This window comes from Balaenoptera borealis (genome assembly GCF_965194805.1).
Source record: "Balaenoptera borealis genome assembly, chromosome: 2".
NCBI lineage: Eukaryota > Metazoa > Chordata > Mammalia > Artiodactyla > Balaenopteridae > Balaenoptera > Balaenoptera borealis.
The window spans coordinates 92,998,537-93,017,736 of record NC_138867.1 but is presented as its reverse complement, the minus strand read 5'-3'; the positions used below and the strand labels follow the sequence as shown (position 1 = coordinate 93,017,736).

Here is a 19,200-nt window from a genome sequence, read left to right as displayed (position 1 = left end):
ACTCAACTTCACAGTTACTTAAATTTAAAAAGTAGGCAATGCAAGAATTACAAAGCTTTGGGGGTGGGGACACCTGGGTAGTTTAGAATATAAAATGTAGTAAAATATCAATTTACGTTTCAATACCTATCACTGCCTACTGATGTAGACATTCTTAAATCAGGCTGATGAGATTTTGGCACTTTTAGAAATGGCAGTAACATTTGGGGGAGAAAACTGTTCTGTAAACAAAGCAATTATATCTTATATAATTGAAAACTGGGGAATGAAGAGAAAAAAAAGCCACCTACGAAATCACTTTCCACAACTTATTATTGGCATTTTGTATATTTCATTCCAGTCTTTTTTTTTTTTCCTATTTCCTATGGTGGCAGTTAAACATAACACACGAAAAACCCAGTTCGGCATTACATTCTTTCTCCTTAAAAAACCCTTCACTAAATCTGTTAAAACAGAAACAACCTGGTCACTTAATCGAAACCAAATTTTGCTCACAGATTTCTCCCAACCTTAAGGTTTTGTGTTGGTAGTTGTTTGTTTGTTTTTAATTCAAAAACAAAGGCTGTTAATGCTAAGACTTCAAAAGTATAGACAAAGCCAGGAGATTAGAAAAAATTGTCAACACATTCAGGAATTCCGGGGATTAGCCAGTGTTTGTCCTCCCAATGGGGTGTGGTGAGGACAGGATCCAGTCCTTACCAGGGTTTGACTCAGTCTCAAGGTGATGCAATGTGGCAGCAGGAAACGACTCAGGGTCTCAAATTTATAACAAAATTGCAGTTTCAATTTTTGTTAAACTGTTGTTTAGAACTTAAAACATATTTTCAAGGGAAATAGTACAAGAAAGGGGCTGGGGCATATTTCTGCAAAATCTATTTAATCCACGTAGTTTCAAACAAAGTTCTCAAAGATAAGGTAACTGTGACAATTCACTGAAGTGTGGAAAGAATATTCATCTATCTGTTTATTTGTCACCTTGTCCTTTAATGCCTAGTTTGTGCTTTATAAGGTACAGAATACTAATACAGGAGGGAAAGTATTTAATTTCTAAATATACAGAAATTGGCTATACAAGCTGTAAAAACTCAAACAACTTATTTGTTAGACAGAGAAGGTTGGAGACCATTAGTTTTAAACAGTAACACCAGCATTACTCTTGTTTGCTTACCATACTGATAACAAGATTTTTTTTATAAAAATATGTCTCCTATTTCAGCTGGGACAGCCCCAGGAATATATCTGTCATTGGAACATCCCATGACACTGTGGGTCTCTTTCAGAAATAAACTGAGTAATGGGAGTTTGGAATCCCAGAAGAGGGGTTCTGAGAGGAAGCAGGGCTACTTCGTTTCTCCAGGGGGACTTTCACGAAGCAGTGGTTCTTTATCTCCTTCAGTTCAGCCCCCTCTTGATCTGACAAGTGGAATGGATCTTCCGCTTACACATGTTCAGGGGTTTGATTGATGTACTTGCTGAAACCACTCACGGATTCCTGGGACCACGATCCCAGGAAGCAGTACGTGGCCTCAGCCACAACTAGACAGGACCTCAGTTGTCAAGTCCAGATGGGGATGGGGACTTAAGGTCCAATAATACGTCCAAGGGCAGCTCATCTGTGGCAAATCCTCCACTGGGAAATGGCTTGTGTGGATGGAGCCTCAACCTGGGATGCTCATCTTAGTCAACCACGGTGTACATGCTCATTTGTCACACGCACATTTCTCATTTGTCAGATTTCCCACAGCGAGCTGCCAACTCTTCTCTGGGTGAAATCCAAACATGGAAGACAGATTTCTGGTTCTGTGCCAGGTGCTACCAGTTTTTGATCATTACCTGGTCTCCTATTTCCAACTCAGTTTAGGTGATTGATTCTCCACATGGAGCCCCAGGTTGAGCTTTAAGATACAAATCCCATCAGGTCATTCATTATATTGTGTGTATCCTCCAATGGCTCCTCTCTGCCTACTTTGAAAAGTCCAAACCCTGCTCCTTTCTGGTTTGCTGTTCTACAAATTTAATCTTCTCAAGTGGCTGTACTTTCCATGTATGAAGCAGAGAGCGGTGAGAAGCTGCTGTTACTGCCCATCCTGTTCCTTTTGGGGAAAACCTTCCCTTCTGTGTGCTTGCCAGAGGGCTGCTGCCTGGGGAAGGACAGTCATGATACCCACTCCCCACAGGGGCTGGTCCGGGGTCAGAACTGACCCAAGTGAACCTTCCCTGAGCTCAACATGCACGAGCACAATAAACAGAAGTGCAGAGGGTCAGGTCTGAATCTAACACCTGGGTCTCAGGATCTAGCCAAGGTCACTCACAGACTTACAAGTGATATGAGTTAATTTTGCTGTTGTTGTTTTAAGCTAATTTGAATAGGTCCTCAACTTCCAACTGAAATAAACCTAGAATTCAGACCGTACTGAACTGACCCTCCTATGACAGGTGCACCATCTGTTTATAAGGCTATAGGAGTAAATATGTACAGATCATTCAACAAAATGGGATGTAAGGACATCACACAGTCCACGAGTCCCATGCTCTAGTTTATAAAGCTTCACTGAACATCCTTCTTCTAATACGGCTTGTTGTATAGTTCAGTGGGACTTTTTACAATGAGCGTAGTTTCAATGGAAATGGCCCGGATAACACATTTCCCTCCCTTAGAAAGTTGAATGCTAACTGAAACAGAATTTCTACTCCTCTAACCTGTACTTCACTCAGAGCAAGCCGGGCCATCTCATGAGCACGTGGGTGTGTGCGCTACAGCCAACAAGCATCTGTTCTCCCGGAACCACAGCCTCGGGACCAAAAGAGCTGAGAACCGGAGCAGTCCCCCAGGCTACACTTTACATGCAAGCAACGACATTTCATAGGGACTTCAGTTCCCATGTGCTTGTGGGTCTCCAGGTCCAGATGAAAGACCCTGGAGGGAGAGGCGTGTGGCTTTTACACAAGCCGTCCTCCCCTTAGCTGGCTGCATTTGTGCCTCGAGTCACAGAATGCGGACCTAAAAGGCACTTCAGAGACCAGACCCTCATCCACAAACAAGGAACTGGGTCCTAGAGGGGGAATGATTCAACTCAGAGCACCGCACAGTCAGGTGGGAGGAGACTCCAGTCCCCGATCCCCAAGGGACGCGCTCGTGGGGATGTCGAGCTGCCTCTAGAACACAAGTGCCAACGCGCTGCCATAGGCTTTGCTTGCCCTATAAATCTGTTGGATCAGAGACTGAGTAACATCGGCAGGTCATTTAGAAATTATGTAGGAATATCTTGAATTTCATAATAATAATAGGGTTTAAGTTACATGACATATTGATACAACACTGTATAGAAACTCAACTAACTTCCAGCCTTTTCTCTGGAGTGCGATAACGGGCCTCTGGTTAAATGTAGCAGGATGACTATATACTACTCACCCTACTCACCTCTTCTGTGCAAAGCAATCCAGATGATGGCAAAGTCCACCCCGCCCCCCTCCCCCAAAAAAGACCTAAAGAGAAAGGTGAGGGCAAGAAATAGGAGGGAAGGGCTTCCCTGGTGGTGCAGTGGTTGAGAATCTGCCTGCCAATGCAGGGGACACGGGTTTGAGTCCTGGTCTGGGAAGATCCCACATGCCGCGGAGCAACAGGGCCCGTGAGCCACAATTGCTGAGCCTGCGCATCTGGAGCCTGTGCTCCGCAACAAGAGAGGCCGCGATGGTGAGAGGCCCACGCACCGCAATGAAGAGTGGCCCCCGCTTGCCACAACTGGGGAAAGCCCTCGCACAGAAACGAAGACCCAACACAGCCATAAATAAATAAAATTTAAAAAAAAAATCAGTAGAATAAAAAAAATATTAAAAAAAAAAGAAGTAGGAGGGAAGACAGCAGAGGAGCCATTTCAACAAATTTGGGAAGACAAAGCAGAATGATCCCTGACCTAACTTCCCCACTCCGCTGTAGCCTCTGAAGAACCTGCGGAGGGGATACTGAGAACAAACTGTCCTCACAAAAATCCCAAGAGGCGCAGGCCTGCAGACACTGTGTACTGCAGAGGACAGGAGTGAGACGTGAGACTAGAAATGAAGAGACTGTTTGAAAGTTTATTTACACAGAGACTGGACCCCACGTCTCACCCTTAACCCTTCACAGCTCTAGGACTGCGTCTTCTAACCTTGACCTTCTTCCCTCAACAACAGAGAACCCCGGGCAAAGTGAGGTATGAGGACTGCAGACTTCAGGCACTATAGGCAACACAAGTGAGGCTTGGATTGAGGGGGGGAAAAAAGGGGGTATTTTTAAAAATATGCATTCTGAGCCCTGGGATTCAACTGCTGTTTTCCTTTTCCGAAGTTTTGTTTCTCCAAATGTAAGAAGGCAGGCAGACACCCTTAAAGAAGGAAATTAGAGAAACCTTCTCTGGAAAAACTAAGAAAAAAATCTCCAGTTACTGTATAGACATTCAAGTTGGCAAAATAATTGGCTCCGAAGCCCACCTGTTGGCTAGCCCACCTTACTCCATAGAGCTTCCAATTAGCTTCTTCACATTTTTAAGTAGGAGCAGAGGACCAAGAGCACCATACATTTCAGGAACTACTCCAACAGAAAAGAGAGACCAAATCAAATAATACAGTATAAAGTGAAAACTCTCCCTCTCATAAACCACACTTAATTTCTTCCATGACCTCTCACCCCTTACCAGGAGTAACCTAACACCCCCCAACATAGCCATCTTTGGCAAGTAGACCAATATGCATTGTATACCTGGATTCATTCACAATATTCTGAGCATCAACAAGGCATCAACAAATTCTTTCAGGATATCATCTGAGTTCCTGTGTGTTAGGAGACAGCTAGGCTAAACTTGGGGAAGAGGCTTTCTGTAGTAAGTCACAAGGCATCCATTCTGGCTTACTGAACACTCATGCAAATTATTGATAAGTATGTCAATGGCATGGTTCTCAAACTTCTAGATGACACCACTCTAGGAAGGAGAGCCAAAATATATACTGACAGAACAAGGATACTTCCCCAACCAAATTTTAAATGATAGGCAGAGTAAAGGAAAAAATTGACTGAATCAAAAATTGTCTTACATTCATGTTTTTAGAGAGTTATACAAATAGAGGGAGATATGAATTATTAAGAATTATTAATAAATTAAGAACAAATATAGACAAATGGGACCTAATTAAACTTAAAAGCTTTTGCACAGCAAAGGAAAAGACAACTCAGAATGGGAGAAAATATCTGCAAACGAAGTGACCAACATGGGATTAATCTCCAAAATATATAAACAGTTCATGAAGCTATCAAAAAAACAAACAGCCCAATCAAAAAATGGGCAGAAGATCTAAATAGACATTTCTCCAAAGAAGACATACAGATAGCCAAGAGGCATATGAAAAGATGCTCAACATTACTAACTATTAGAGAAATGCAAATCAAAACTACAATGAGGTATCACCTCACACCGATCAGAATGGCCATCATCAAGAAAACCTACGAACAATAAATGCTGGAGAGGGTGTAGAGAAAAGGGAACCCTCCTACATTGTTGGTGGGAATTTAATTGGTACAACTATTATGGAGAACAGTATGGAGGTTCCTTAAAAAACTAAAAACAGTGTTACCATATGATCCAGTAATTCTAATTCTGGGCACATATCCAGAGAAAACGGTCATTTGAAAAGATACATTCACCCCAATGTTCACTGCAGCATTAGCCAGGACATGGAAGCAACCTAAATGTCCATTGACAGAGAAATGGATAAAGAAGATGTGGTACATATATACAATGGAATATTACTCAGCCATAAAAAAGAACGAAATAATGCCATTTGCAGCAACATGCGTGGACCCAGAGATCGTCATACTGAGTGAAGTCAGTCAGTCAGAGAAAGACAAATATATGATATCACTTATATGTGGAATCTAAAAAAATGGTACAAAAAAACTTATTTACAAAACAGAAATAGAGTCACAGATGTAAAAAACAAACTTATGGTTACCGGGGGAAAGGCGGTGGGGTGGGGGTGGGAGGAGGGATAAATTGGGAGATTGGGACTGACATACACACACTACTATACATAAAATAGATAACTAATAAGGACCTACTGGAGAGCACAGGGAACTCTACTTGATACTCTGCAATAACCTATATGGGAAAAGAATCTAAAAAAGAGTGGATATATATATATGTATAACTGATTCATTTTGCTGTACAGCAGAAACTAACACAACATTGTAAATCAACTATACTCCAATTTAAAAAAAAAAGAAATTAAAAACAAAAAAACATGACCTCAGGAATCTGCTTCCTACACATTCAGTGACTCTTCTATAAAACGGTTCCCCAAAGACTAATACCATGTTGGATTGCAGCAAAAGAAGATGAATGCTGGGAGGCTGAGGGTCTTCTGTGCACCAGCGCCCCACGGCTGGACCTGGCTGAGGTGGCTCACAGGCACTGCGCTTCAAGAGGGTGCTGGACAAGGCAGCACCTGACAGAGAAGCGCCAGCAGACTGACACAGCTCAAGACCGCGCAGGGTGAGGAAGTGTGTGCTTCCCGCTGAGGGGCTTGAGAAAGCATTCTCTCCAATCTCACCAAGAGGAACAGAAAACTGTGCCATGGGAAACTGAGGAGGTGAAGCTGTGACTTCACAAAAACAGTAACAAGAGTCAGACAGGACCAAGAGAAGTGAACACGCACCCAGTTACAGGAATCGGTGGTAGAGAGTGTTCCCACTCCCCATTCAGACCAGGATCAGCAAATAAATCCAGTTCACAGTGAGACGCCACGTGGGGAAACTCTTCTGTTTCTAGTCAATTATTCATTTTACAAATTTAAGCCAAAACATCCAGCCAAGTAGTCTACTGAATTCTGAAAATAACAATCATGCCTTCTGTATCCCTCATCTTGCAATCGATACGTTCCAGAAGCCCAGGTCTAAAAATGGCTGTCTGACCATGATTTTCCTTTTCTTTCTTTCTTTAATGGGATGGTATCAAGTACCAGCATGATCTAGAATTTTACTGCAGTTACAACAGCCCATTTCTGTAAGGAATCATCAGCCCATAAAAAAGGTAAAGAAGGGGACTTCCCTGGTGGCGCAGTGGTTGAGAGTCTGCCTGCCAGTGCAGGGGACGCGGGTTCGAGCCCTGGTCTGGGAAGATCCCACATGCCGCGGAGCGGCTGGGCCCGTGAGCCACAATTGCTGAGCCTGCGCGTCTGGAGCCTGTGCTCCGCAACAGGAGAGGCCGCGATAGTGAGAGGCCCGCGCACCGCGATGAAGAGTGGCCCCCGCTTGCCGCGGCTGGAGAGGGCCCTCGCACAGAAACGAAGACCCAACACAGCCATGAATAGATAAATAAATAATACATAAATAAATAACTTAAAAAAAAAATGCAGATGGCTGAGCCCCACTTTCAGAGTTTCTAATTCAGTAAGTGGTGGAGGAAGGGCTTATCATTTGCATTTCAGGTGATGCTGATACCCTAGGTCCAGAGACCACACTTTGAGAAACTCTGGCTTGAGTAAAGGCTGGGAAGTGGAGCCTTCTTCGAAAGTAACAAATAGATCTTTAAAAAAAAAAAAAAAAAAAAAAAAGGTAAAGAAAATGCTATTTTATTAAAAGAAACAATTATTAACTCACATGGCCACAAAGCTGTGACAGATACAGAATAACCATAAGTACCAACCTCCAGCCTGGCACCCAAGGCCCTGCAGTGGGGCTCCTGGAAGCCCAGTTCTCAGGGTTGTCCTTCCTTTGCCTCATATGGCAGCCAAGCGACCCCACATCCAACACTTCTCTATCTCCTTTCCTTGCTTCAGGCTCTACCACCACCTTCCTCTGCTTCTCCCACCCATTCAACACCCAGGTCGACCCACATCTGAGTTCTCTACATGATGCTATGCAGTGGATTAGAACACTAAATACCCAGCAACGGTGAGCACGTACCAGGATCCCCTTCTATTGTGCAAGCAAAGTAAACATACACAAATCTGGTTAAGATGTTTCTTTGGATAGTATATGTGGAAATATTGAAATTACCTAAATCTAAATAATTGATTGACAGATCTGGCTTATCTAATAAACAAATTTCCAAATGCGAACATGCCTCTGTGACTCCTAAATTATGTATGTAATGTGATTATGATTGTTGGCCTCAGTTACTGATAAACTTCTAACAACACATGGAATGATCATCTATGTTTCCATGAACTATAGATATACAAAATAAATACCCACAGTTAAGTGATCTGCAAGTAGACTTAAGTATTAAAGCCTATAGGAATAAACTAAATGTATTTTGATCTTCCAATAGTTATACTTTGAGTAAATGGAGGAAACACTCCACATTATATAATACTTGATGTATCTCTGGAATTGGAGAGAGAATGCATTAAACATCTGCTCTGAAGTTTAGCTTATACATTTCAAAACTTTAGATGTGTCAGCTTAAAAAAAGAAAAAAGCCTTAAATAACATTTCTAAATACATTTGGCTACTAGGAATACCTCTTGTAACTGAGAATTTACTTAGTCAGAAAGATAAAATGTCAGACTCCAAAAGGAAGGAAACAAAATTAGTGCAAATCCATATCCACTTTCTTACTGGAGAAACGATTTCACTAAGTGAATTTACTGAGTTCTACTCTTGGAGGTTAGTAGTATAGATAGCTCAACAATGGGAAGAGATGCCTCCCTAAAGTCATTAGGAAAATAATGTTTCACTTTACTGCTATACCCAAACACCACACCTACATATTCTTATCAGTACAACACTCCCTAAGTATGTACAAAATGTAAGTCCACTGTGACAATAAATGTGTCAGATAAAAATCTGAGTTTTCCTTTGTTGTTCCACCAGCAATGTTGCCCACAAGTATACAAAAATTAGTATCAATTAGTCAACATGGGTTAAAAAAAATTATACAGACTTGTTGGATTAAATCATCTGGGTAGCTCTTGCTTCTGGAAAGCACATAAAAATATTTTTTTCCATGGAGGTTCAACCCAAAGACCCTTGAGGAGTGAACCACAGAAATATCTTATTTCCTCTTTTTGGTGTTGTCCAAGTCATCTGGTTTATTTTTTTCACCCAATTGAACATTTTAAGTTGATTAAATTAAATGTGCTGAAGCCACTGGCAATCCAACTACTCAGAGAAAGGTTAGCAGAGTGGAATACAGTCTTTGCCACAATATCTTTGGAGCAATCAAGGACATAAAGCCTATAAGAAGTATACCACCAGGGTATGGCACAGTGGTTAAGAATCCGCCTGCCAATGCAGGGGACACGGGTTCAAGCCCTGGTCCGGGAAGATCCCACATGCCGCGGAGCAACTAAGCCCGTGTGCCACAACTACTGAGCCTGCACTCTAGAACCCGCGAGCCACAACTACTGAGCCCACCTGCCACAACTACTGAAGCCCGCACGCCTAGAGCCCATGCTCTGCAACAAGCGAAGCCACCGCAATGAGAAGCCCGTGCACCGCAACGAAGAGTAGCCCCCGCTCGCTGCAACTAGAGAAAGCCCGCGTGCAGCAACGAAGACCCAACACTGCCAAAAATTAAAATAAATAAATTTATTTAAAAAAAAAAAGAAGTATACCACCAGGGTAAAAGTTGGTTTGGAATTCAGTGTAAGAGGACTCCTAGTGATTAACGTTGAAGCTGTGTTATCATGTTGCAGCCTTCCTAGGGGATGTGCAGCCTCTCAGTTTCAGTAACACATGTCTGACAAACCTCATAGTTTTATTTTAATCCCCTCCCCCTAAAAGATGGAAAATCCAAAGAGATCCAAGCCATAAAAAACTCCTACTGAGACAATTTAAAACCCATTCAATCACAGCAACTGCCACTTTGAAAGGAAAAAAAAAGTCACCAGGAGTAAGGGCCAACAATGTAATCAACATCTAATGGAATCAGAAAACGTCTGGATGTCTGGGCTTCACGATGACATGGGGGCCGAGGAGAGCAGTGTTACTTCAGAGGTTTTAGAAAAAGATCTTGTTAGAAAGGCTTTGAGATATGGTCCTAACCAAAAATATTTCCCAAGGCGAAGATGGGGAACAAAAAAGAATGAAGTTTCTGTAGAAAAGAGAGACATGTGGATTCAGTTATAGAAGATGGTTTTCTAGAAGAGAATGTGATAAACAATGGCAGGGAAAAAGCATGTAGCCAGAATTTTGAGACTCTGTGTAGCAACTCAGATTCTAGAAGTTTCAGAGTTCCAGAGACAGTTATGTTTCTGCTTGCTTGCCCCTAATCAGAGATTTAGTACAATGAAATCCTTACCCATTTAAGTATTTTTTAAAATTGATAAGTGGGAAGTCAATTCATTCTTCCAAAAGCAGTTTCTCGTGAAAAGTAGCCTCATCTTGATTTAGAGGAAGAGGAATATAAAGGGGGAAAGCTTATCCCAGCAGAAAGAAGGGCAGTGATATATCATGGAGCTGAAAGGAACTCAGTTTATGTCTTCCAGACTGAGGGGTGGCGTGGGGAAGAAGAGGGTGACTTCATTTTTAGGAGAACAGGAAGGCCAAGTGATGACTTTGTTAAGTACATGCTATTTGCCAATTCAACCAGGAATTTGGAGGAATGGAAAGAAGTGGCAGCTAATCCTATTTAGGACACAGACAGAGGCTGACAGCCAAGTAAATGAATCCTAGGAGGAGATATTGTCTTGTTTCCAGTTGTGAGCTCTTCATTATTATTTTTTTTTTTGAAAGTTGTCTCATCACTTTCTGTGATTGTGTTTAAGGAAAAATCCTTCCACTTTATTTGTGAACTCTCCATCCTGTCTTTATTAAGTTACACATTGCTTCTGTAAACCACTCCATTCTCCTTCTAAATCATAACAGGGAAGCGGAGACCGCAGTGCAGATATCGTTTCCCAATCCAATCACTGGAGTCATTCATATAACATTAGGTTTAGGACCTGAGAAATGGCTTCAGCTCCCTTCATAGTTAACTATGCAGAAATGGAGGCCCAGAGAGATGAGGAGATATGGCCAGGTTCTCTGTGCTTGTAGAGGCGGAAGTGAGATTCTAACCCAGTTTTCTCCACTTGGTACATTGTTCAGTCCATTATGGAACCCATTCTTTCTACCTTTGTTCTGAAATGGTTTGATGAAGAAGAAGATGCTGGACATTGGAGGTGGAGTCTTAAGACATGACCTTTGCCCTGGAGCAGTTTACAACTGGGCAGACACATGAAAACACAGCTGATAATATGGTCAGCAAAAAATCCTAGAGGAATCCAGAGAGGGAAACTTTGCCAACGGGCAGGGCCAGCAGAGGAAGGCTTTGGTGGAGAAAGAGTAAAGAACAGGTGAGGGCCAGAGGAGACCACTCTAAATAGGGAAGGGAAATGGGGGTACAGTCCCATCCCCAGCACACAAAGACAGAAGTTGGAATGACTCATGATACATTTAAGACAATAGAGAACAATGTGAACAGAGACGAGAAGGAAGGAGAAAAACTACAGAAAGCCTTCAATGCCAAGCTATGAAATTTGGACTGTATTCATCAGACAGCCAGTAAGGATGTCTGTTGGTACAGACAGAAGTTTTAGTAAAAATAAAAGTGATGTGTACAAGGCAGCCTTTTAGGAGAGTAACTCTGGAAATACAGTACAAGATAGACTGAAGAGAGACTGGAGTCAGGGAACCTGGGGAGAGGAGCAGTTCAGGTATGAGAGGATGGGGACTGGTAAGCAGAGGAAGGAAGGACCTTTCCTCCTCAAAGAAAGGTCAGTGGGATTTGGCCATCAACTGGATGCGGGCAGGAAAGGAGACGGAGGAATCGAATTAGGCTCCAGATCTTCAGGTACAGATACGAGAGGATGGTGTCTCCCCGACCAGACAGAGCGATGTCAAATGCTGAACTAAAGCTGTGGGAAGACACCAGGAAGCATACTGTTGGGTGTCATACAGAAGAGCCAAACCCTGAGGGTGACTGAGTCATGCAAGGAGTCCCAGAGCTCAGCCTGAGGTGCAGGCCATTGTCAGGGGGCAGGAAGAAGCAGGAGAAGTCAGGGAAGGGAACAGACAAGGAAAAGCCTCAGGAGGAGGCAAAGGACGAAAGGCAGGAGGGAGCTTCATGATAGAACTGAATGCCCAGGTAATCAAAGTCAATGAACACAGGAGAAAACACAGTGGGTGAGGTGATTAGAAGATCATGGATAGTAGAAGAAAAAGTAAGAAAGCCGTTGGTAAGCAATAAAACAAAAAGAGACACGGGAATATGAATAATCTACATTGATTATTTGTGAGTAAGAAGTAAAATCAGCAAAATCTAAAAGGCAGTGAGATATAACAGAAGGCTCTGTGCAGTGTGATTCCGGCAACTGGAGACTTAACAGTGACACCCGCTCCACGGTGCTGAGCGTGAAACACGGGCCCTGCACCGTGCTCCGCGTTTGACCTGTGTTAATGAACTCAGCCCCTACAGCAGGTCTGCAAAGTGAGTCCTATTAGTCCCATTTTTTAAATGTAGAAACTGAGGCACTGAGAAGTTCAGGAACTTGTCCAAGGTCACAAGCTAATGCATGGTAGACCCACGGGCCCCAGGCTGTCAGGCTGCCCTCACGTGCACCCTTAGTCACTATGCTCTTCTCCACCAGGTACCGTGTAGCCTTGGACAAGGACAGGTCTTTCGAGCCTGTTTTCTCACCTGGAAAATACGATTAGGCATCACTGATACCTGACATTTCCAGCCTTAACATTCTAAGATGCTGGGGCTCTGCGTTAGAGGCTGTCTTTGAAAAGTCTTTAATGAAAGACACAACTTCTTTCCCTTTTTTGGGTTCTTCCCATCTCAACGAGATGCTTCACTTTATTTACAATGAAGCCAGGAACCCGATAGAGGGTGCTAACTAACCCTGGCTTGCATCTTCTTGCTTTCAACAGGCAGGTGGAGATTAGAGTCACCCTGGAGGACGTGAATCAGACCAAGCACAGTACTAGGTTTTATCATGTGTTACCGCTGCCTCATTGCTTCAGTAAATATAACATCAATTTTATATCTAAGTGAAGTTGATATATGAGGACAGTGTAAAAAATGATCTGGCTGCTTCTGCAATTTCCTTAGCGTGGAAACCCTGGTGGTCTTCTAAACGCTAAAGGGACATAGGTCACGTCTTCTTGGTCCGATACATTTACCATAGTAAAGGTACTGTCGCCATGCTATCCCACGGTAATAGTGAGGTTCTGAGTTTTAAAAAAAATTTCTGCACCAGGAGCAGGACAGAACAACGTTGTCTGGTGCTTGGCGCACATGCAGCAATCTCTCTCGTGTAAATGCCTGACTGAACACCACTCTCTCCTCTGCTGGCTCAGAAAGGACATGACGAGCTGATGGAGAGCAAAGCCGAATCCCTGTTGTTCTCTACAACAATTATTCTCCTTCCAATGCCAATCCCAACAACAGAAAGATCCACTTAGAATCAAACAAAACACAGAAAGATCAGGAGGTCAGGGGAGAGATGAGGACAGTAAGACTTCCCTCCATGACTGAGGACAAGTCAGAAAAAAAAACAATTCCTCACGGCCCCATCTCCCCAGTGTCCAAGCTGTATACTAACTCATTCTTTTCCTTCATAGCTTTCGGTGATGACGAGATTTCCTTTCACATCTGGCAAGTCCTTCCCCTCTACTTACATTCCAACCCCATTCTTTCCAGCCTCCGCCCCGCTGCTGTTCCATTAGTTATTTCCTCTCCTGTGTATCTTCTCCCTTCCTCCTGGTTCACCCCACCAGTGTGCTCAGGTAGATCTGGATGTCTGTGCACTTCTGTGTTAGGGGCATGTAGAACACACCTGCCTCTGTTGGGTTTCAAGGGCAGGAAGCAGAGCTATGCAGAGCGGCATGCTTCTTCTCCCTTTCAGAACTGCTCAACCAGAGCCAGTCTGGTCACGTTTATCAGATGGATGAAGATGACCTTCAGGCCCTCTTACCCACTGTGCCTTATTTCTGGTGTCACTGTCTACCCGTAATCCTTTGGTTTTGCCATTTGCTAAACCAATCCTCTGTGATGTCACTAGCCTCTTCACACTCCAAAACACAGTCTTTAAGAAGGAAAACAAAAATGGTTAAAGAAAAAAGAAATATTGTAGAATTTCAGGAATCACTATCAAAAAATAAGAGAAACCTCCAGAAGGAACAGAACTTCCCTGGCATTCTGAAACCCAGACAGAAAAGACTGTCCCCCTATAAAGCCAGTCTTGCTTCCCACAGTGTCTCCAGATGCACGGCATACAGAGGAGTGGAAGGCGGTCAGTGAGGACTCGCCAAGTGTCCTAAGTGACACAGGACATCAGGTCATTTTATCAGGAAGAAGAGTCCAACCGATATCACTGATGAGACAGTCAGGGAGGAGCCCTTTCCACAGGACAGTCAATGACTGCTTGAGTGTCGGAGATGGGAATGCTGCCTTGAAGATGATCAGTTCAACCTCCTTAGTTTGCATGAAAGGAAACGGGGATGTAGAGGAAATCTGCTCAGCGGTCACACAGCAGGACACAGACAGTGCTGGGATTAGAGTCCATGCTCCTCGGGTTGTCATCCCAATTCACCCTGCTACCAGCACACTGCCTCCCAACCTCTGTTCTTTTACACACTGAGACATGGACCTTTATAAACTAACACAAGTCTGTAATCTTGTGTTCTTGCTATTGGAATCCAAACATCAATCACAAAGTTATGTCACACACTTCCTGAGGAGTACATGGAATTGTTTATGTAAGCAGTGTGGGGAATTTGGATCAAATAGTCAGTGAGTGACTCAAAACTGAAGACAAAGATGGCCAACACTGGAAAATGCATGTGTCTTTTTCTAATGGGCTAGATTCCAAACATGTGTAATACTACTCCCTCTACTTCCTACGTTTTGGTGACTGGAAATCTTGGGGTTAGTCCAAGGTCAACCTACACGCACAAAGGGAACTCCCTAGGATGGGCTTAGAAAAACACAGCCCCCCAAACAGGTAAATTTAGGGCACGTCACTCCAATAAACTATCTCAACAGATGATTTTTTTTCCAACTGTTAGGTCGCACAAGGGATACATACCTTTTCCTTATTGGCTTAAGAGGCAGAGATTTTATCCAGAAGGATTTCTTAGGGTACTCCCTCAACAATACAATCAAAACTGTTTTATTCAGCTCTCCTTTCCTGCATGTTAACACGTCGCTATTGGCCAGAGGAAAATAAAGTTATCCAGTCTCTTAGCTTATGAACCTCAGAAGGAGATTTCTAGTTGTCACCTCGTTGCCTTTGTGAATGGCAGCTGTGGTGACCACATCATCAGGAATATTTACCTAAGTATGGCCGAGCCAAAAGGTATTCTTTTTAATAACTTTTAATCAGTACTGCCTGCATTTTTCTTTTTAAACAAAAGATCAAGCATTGCCTAGGTTAGATTCCAACGTTTTAGAATTTAAATTTCCACGTTATCCCATTTGTTTACGCTTGGGAAAAAAGTGCCATCAGAGAGTGTACTAAGAAAAACCTTAAGATAGCGACAGCTGCTCTGATAGTTTGGAATCCTTGGCAGTGGGGTCTCTAATAGCCTGGATGACTAATGTAGAGCTGCGGGGTCCTGGCAGGTAACTGAGTGAGTCACGAGACCTGTGCCCAGCGGAGAAGGTACGGCCTGCCTATAGGAGTGGCAGCTCTTCAGGCTTGGCCAGTTACTACGGTGCGGAAGGCCATCTCAGTGCAGCCAGATCTTCCTCTTCCTCAGGAGAAACCATGCAACCAGGGTTAGGGGAGGTCTCAGCTTTGTAAAATGTTAACTCAAGTAGAAGACAAAACACTGTTTGTGCCTGAGCGACTATGCCCACGGGCTAGACTTGGTTGCCAGTTTGCAGGCTCTCCTCTATGGGAAGAGGGAATAATGCATATTCGATGCTACTGTTAAAATTACTTTTGAATGTTAGTCTCAAATCCTCCAGTGGCCTGAGGGAATGTGTAAAAGCAATAGGAACATGAGCAGAGACAGCCAATTATTAAGGTTTTATGGACATTAGGGATAAACGAAGCATTCAGTTTCTCTGTAAAGTCACTGGGTTAATGCAAATAAAACCCCACCCTCTGTCCACTACCAAATCGAACTGGAGGCTTACTCTCTTTTCTCCCTAACCCAATTCCCCCATTTACTCCAGCCTCCCCTGACATCTTGCCAACACCAAAGCAGTGGCTGGATCCTGTAACTCCTTCTGGAATTCTCATTGTCTCACCCCTCATTCCCAGCCCATGACTTTAGTGCAGACCCTTAGCCATGGCCTAAACCACTAATGTCACCATGGCACCCCCAGACTCCAGTTTCTCTCTCTTCCTACCTCACTCCAACCCTAGCCCCTTCTACACACAACTACCGAAGTGAATTTTCATCCATGTCCACGTCGTAAATTCTCGGGAAGTATGCAGGAAATTGCTGACAGTGGTTGCCGCTGGGAGGGGGGGCCTGGAAAATTGGGAGCCTGAGTTTGAGGAAGGCTTGTTTTCCCCTGCGTCTCCTTCTATACTTTTTGTAGAATTTTTCTCACCATATGAGTCTCACTTTCTCAAAAATATAATAAGTTTTATGATGTAAAATATTAGTATCTCATTCTGATGTTTGATCCTTTGTCTTGAAAATGTGTATGATTGTGCCTTCGACTGCTAACATGTGGAACAGTTCTCAGAGCTTTCTGAGAATCTGTCTCCTGGGTTATAATCCTCAGTTTGGCTCAAACAAAGTTCCCTTATTTCTTCTTAAAAAAAAAAAAAAATATATATATATATATATGCATACATATATAAGTTTAAAAAACTGTATTGCTGCAGGAACTCTAGATTGAGAAGCAGGACATCTCTTCATCACAACCCACTGAGGCACATCCATGGGCTAAAGATTTTTTAAGTGAGATGAGAGAAGATTGAGAAATAAACCACAGCTGAGCCTGGGACACATCCAGGTGAAGGCAAGAGCGGAGGTGGAAGGTGGTAGGAAGGTGAGATTAGAAGTGTGGAGACTGGAAGGAGTGTCTGTCTCGGAACGGGTGGCACAGCCCGAGCTCCCCTTCCCCCAGCCTGTGAGGGCAGCACAGCGTCCTCCCCAGGCCTGAAGTCAGACATCTCCTCTCCAAAGGCAGCAAGTGACCTGTCAGGAGGGGTTGGCATCCCTAAGCAGGGGCCTCTCCTCTGGCACTGAGAGAACCTCAACTCGTCCTGCCGGTAGCACCTAGACACACCCTCAAGGGAAACCTGCTCTTTCACATCCTGCACCTTCAGTTTCAGAACGCAGTCAGCTCTCCCAGTGAAGTGAAAGGTGAGCAGGGGCAGCAGCTGTTTGTAGGAGGAGGGAAATTAAATCAGCTCTCTAGAACAATCATCCTAGGCCTTCTTTTATGAATCTGGATAGGTAATCAAGGATCATCAGATTTGAGGAAAGCTAAAGGAACGAAAGAAAGACTAGTATAAAACAAACAGAACCAATCCCACAGAAAACAGAGATAGTAATTCATGAAGCAGAAGAGAATTTAAGGGGGGAAAAATCTGAGTATAGTCAAAGATACTAGGAAGCACATAATACATACCTGAAACAAAAACCTTATTATGAAAAGGAAAATCACATATTGAAATTAAAATTGGATTTATGAAGTTACAAATTCAATAGAAGGGCTGAGATAAAAGGGTAGATGAAATTCCCAGAAAACTGGGAGGGTGGGGTGGGGGAGGAGGAAGAAGAGAAGACAGAATGTTTGATAAGGTAGTATAAGAGTTAATCCAGGAGGTCTGATATCAATCTATTGAACTTACCCCCCACTGCCCCCCCCCCAAAAAAAAAAGACAAGAGAAGATAGTGAAGAACACAAGTCTTCAGATGAGAAGCCCCACAGGTAGTGAGCAGAACAGGTGAGAAAAGATAGATTCTCATGAAAGGTCACACAATCAAGGAGAAAGAAAACTTTCTTTAGAAAGAAAATTCTAAATTTCCAAAGAAAGGTTTATATGAAGGCACAGACTCAGTAACGTTGACTGCTAGAAAGAAATTCCTTTCAAATACTGAGGGAAGAATATTTTGCACTTAGATTTTCATACCCAGCCAAATTACCAGTTAAGTATGAGGGCAGATAAGCATGGGTTCAAAGTATGCTTGCCATGCACTCTTTCTGAAAAATTTCAAAATATACTCAAGAAAAATTAAAAATAAGTCTAAGAAAGAGAAACACAGAGCTCCAAGAAAAAGCAGAACTAGTCTAAGAATTTTTTTAAAAAAAGAAATTTCAGGGTGACAGTTGTGTAAGCATGTCTAGAAAGCAGTTAGTTCATAACAAAGCATTCAAAAAAGTTGTGTATTAAGAGAGTAAATTAGTGTTGAGAGAAAGAGAACACATGTTACTTCTCCTAATGAGAAAACAGGCCATTAGAAAGTCCAGAAAGAAGAAGGCTGTACAAGAATACTGTGGTCCATACATGAAGCAAACAAAAGTGTGCCATGATCCTAAGCAAACGACCACACATAAAGTAAGAATTTTACTTAGATGCTCAGAACATCTTCATTTAAGTAGGCTACACTTAGTTAGTAACATAGGATTCCATCTTTATGATCCATTCTTATTTCTGAATACCACTTTAAGAGAGGTATCTGAGCCTCTGGATCCAACCAAGAAAAAAAGAAAACCACCTCCCTGGATTTTCCCAGTGTAAGAGTGTGAAAGACACTGTTAGTTGACTGAGTAAATCTCCATTTCCCACCCTTGATTTCCCAACCCCTTTTGCAATCTGACCACAATTAGAGCCAAGGAAATGTGAGCCACCAAAGTTCTTGGGATGGTTGCCTGTAGGATAAAAAGGCCAAGACTTGCTAAAGAGAAAGCCGTGCGCTTTTCCATTCCCTGTTTTTTCTGCCATTTTGTGACTGAGGATGAAAACCACGTATTAAGAATGGTGGGGCAGGAGGGTAGAAGGTTTGAAATGATTTCCATGAGCGGCTCAACCTGCCTTGGATGGACTTCCTTCAGGCTTCTTGCTACAAGAGAAAACGAATCCCCTGTCTATTTAAGATGTTAGTTGCACATTTGTTGTTGTTGTTGGGGAACACATTCCTAACTAAAACAAATCAATTTCCTGTTTTTAATGACACCCGGTTTGAGTTGGGTTTCCCTTTCTTGCAAGCAAGCAAGCAAGATCTAACACTGGGTTGGCCAAAAAGTTAGGTTGGTTTTAAGTAAA

The 19,200-nt window shown here is 42.9% G+C and overlaps 1 protein-coding gene across 2 annotated transcripts in view; it reads right to left on the bottom strand.

Annotated features, from left to right (window-relative positions):
* Nucleotides 1-19,200, bottom strand: part of MCC (MCC regulator of WNT signaling pathway) — a gene marked incomplete at its 5' end in the record, with an annotated part of 423,545 nt that overhangs the window by 211,104 nt on the left and 193,241 nt on the right. The gene's annotated exons all lie outside the window — the stretch shown is intronic.